This window comes from Hylobates moloch, unplaced genomic scaffold, assembly GCF_009828535.3.
Source record: "Hylobates moloch isolate HMO894 unplaced genomic scaffold, HMol_V3 SCAFFOLD_15, whole genome shotgun sequence".
NCBI lineage: Eukaryota > Metazoa > Chordata > Mammalia > Primates > Hylobatidae > Hylobates > Hylobates moloch.
Genome location: NW_026652290.1, coordinates 13,725,721 through 13,728,760, shown reverse-complemented (window position 1 = coordinate 13,728,760; position 3,040 = coordinate 13,725,721). Strand labels below are relative to the sequence as shown.

General features: G+C 36.2%; 1 pseudogene; it reads left to right on the top strand.

Moving 5' to 3' along the window:
- The first annotated feature begins 297 nt into the window (after positions 1–297).
- On the top strand, positions 298–387 carry LOC116484380 (small nucleolar RNA SNORA40; annotated as a pseudogene).
- The last annotated feature ends 2,653 nt before the right edge of the window (positions 388–3,040 follow it).

The window sequence follows — 3,040 nt, the reverse complement described above, 5'->3', positions numbered from 1 at the left end:
CTGCACTCCAGCCTGGGCAACAAAGCGAGACTCTGTCTCAAAAGAAAAAAAAAAAAAAAGGAAGTATCATATATGACCTTTGCCACAATCTCCTTCTATGCACACACAAATACACACCCTGCCTAACTCAATTCATTGGATTTTGGGGGTGGAATTGATGAATAACACAAGAAAAGGAAAAAAGAAAGAGAAATGTCGGGGAAGGAAATAACTAATACAGGAGGTCTGTTATGGGTTGTACCCGTTTGAGGAATAAAGGAATTAAAACTCCCAAAAGAGGACAAATATTAACAAAAATGTACAGACAGATGCAAAACAACAAATCCTCATTTGCAACCCAGAACTAATTGTTTAGTATGATTTTTGATACACATAAGAAGGAGTATTAGGCCAGGTGTGCTGGCTGGCGCCTGTAATCCCAGCACTTCGGGAGGCCAAATGGGAGGATTGCTTGAGACTAAGAGTTCAAGACCAGCCTGAGTAACATAGTGAGACCCTCATCTCTACAAAAAAAGCAAAAATTAGCCAGCCATGGTGGCACACACCTGTGATCCCAGCTACTCAGAAGGCTGAGGTGGGAGGATCAACTCAGCTTAGGAGGTCAAGGCTGCAGTGAGCTGTGATCACACCACTGCTCTCCAGCCTGGGCGACAGAGCAAGGAAAAAATAAAAAAGGAATAGTCTGATATCCAAGACAGGTTAAAGTTATGGGGGTATTGATAACCATAAAGATTGGCTCCAAGTCTGTAGAGCTGATCATTTAAAAGCATAAAACCAGCCTGGGCAACATGATGAAATCTCCTCTATAAAAAATACAAAAATTAGCCAGGCATGCTGGCATGTGCCTGTAGTCCCAGCTACTTAGTAGGCTGAGGTGGAAGGATTGCCTGAGCCCAGGAGGTTGAGGCTGCAGTGAGCCATGATCATGCCACTGCACTCCAGCCTGGGTGACACAGTGAGAATCTGTCTCAAAAAACAAATAAATAACAAAAATAAAAAATAAAAAGCATAGGACATGGGGAAATTTTCAGCTATGTTGATTTACTATTCCAGTTTCATGTTGGCATAATACATCGAGATGGAATTTTTTTTTTTTTTTTTGGTTAAGGCTTTTATCTTGAGGACATAATGTGTGGATTTGAAGGTAGTGATATATCCCATGCTATTCTTCAGTGTGATAACTTAGGAACAAATATTATTTGAACTCATTTGGGTTTAGGGACGATGTCAGAAATTGAGAGCCGTTTACTTTAAAAAATGTAGAGAATTTTTGAAAGTGGCATCAGTATGTCCATATTCAAGTGGAGATAAAATGAACCAAAATAAAAGAACTGTGGGCAGACAGGACAACTGTGGATTATGCATCAATTCCTTTGAAAAGTGCTATCTTGAAGATAAATCTTGACTCAATCTTTAGAGAAACTAAGGTAACCTTGATGAGCAGGGAAGGAATCACAAGATATGAAATTCCTTGAAGAAAAATGTAATGACTTTAAAGAATTTTGTCTAGTATTACACATAATTTTTAAAACTCTTTACACTGTATAAAGTCAGCATGTATTTTTGGCTCAAAGTTTCTCTAGTGTTTTCTGTGGAGGGAATAAAAATTAAATTTCACAGTTTCAGTTGTGGTATGCTTTAGGCTTGAAACACTGAAGGCCCTCTCCCCATCTGCCTGCTCCCCTTATAAATTTTTTTTCCCTTGCTCTGTTTTGGATACAATCTTCTTGCTTTGCTTTATCTAACTTTTGTTGTTTCACTTCAGCTAATTAATTGTATAATCTGTAAGAAATTTATATAGAATTAAAGACAAATACTGCAGGGAAGTAAATTACTAAAATAAAGGAAACCCTATAAAAACATAAGGCAAGTATTAACATTCGCATACTCAAATACTTACCAGTTAGATTGACCTTATTTAACTCCCCCCAGTGATTATAGCATCAATTAGATGATAAGGGAATAAAGAATACGTAACTCTTATCAATGAAGAACTCCTAGTTTATCAAGAGACATGTGGTTCAAAGGAAAATCTAAAATGCTAATGATACATAGGCAATCAGGAATGTTGAAATACATTTAAAAATAGCTGCAAAACTGGTGAAAGTTGTCAATATCCATAGGGCAATAATCAGTTGCTTTCTGCCAGCACACAATTCATCTGCATTTCTATGGTCAGAAATCGTGTGTATTATTCTTAGCTCTCTAAATTTACAGAGTCATAAAATACCTCATAGATAATGACGAGAGATAACCCAGAAAGGTGTGCATGATACGACACCTGGTACCCTTTTATGCCCATTTCAAAGTCTAGTAATATAATACTATAGTAAAATACTAATGTAATATAATGATATTAATACACTTGGGCTTGTTGGTTTCTGTACCACTTTGTACTTGTAGGACTTACTGAGTATCTCAAAGAACTTTTGTCTATGTGGATTATAACTATCAACACTTAATGTTTTGATAATTGAAACAAAGAAAATTTTAAATATTGATTGATTTGAAAATAGCAATGATGATCATGTTGCATATTAACATTCTATCTTGGCATTGTCAGGAGGAAAAATAATTAATTTTTTCCTAAACTCCTCCTAGTTCTTAGCTGGGACTTCTATAATGAAAGATAGATTAACAAGAGAAAAATTAAGTTATTGATGAATATAACACACATCATGCAGATAAATCTCGATGAAAAGTAATTCAAAGCAGTGGCTTAGAAACTGTGGGAAGGTAAAATATATGGGAGGAAAATAGTGCAGTAAAGTTTATTTGCAGATTCCTCTGGTGCCGTGTCTGGGCTGATAAGAGTCTAGGGTTGTCTCCAGTAAAGAAAAATTCAGGGAGAAAAGGGGTTGGATAGAGATAGCTTTTCTTCTGTTTGCTGCTTTGTAATGCCGTCAGCCTGAAAATAATTTTTATGTCAAAGCAGCATATTTTGGGGTGGCATATTCTGGTTTCCTTCAGTATTATTATATTTGTATTATTTGGATGTTACAGATACCCTGACAGAGAATCACTGTCTTAAAATGTCAGT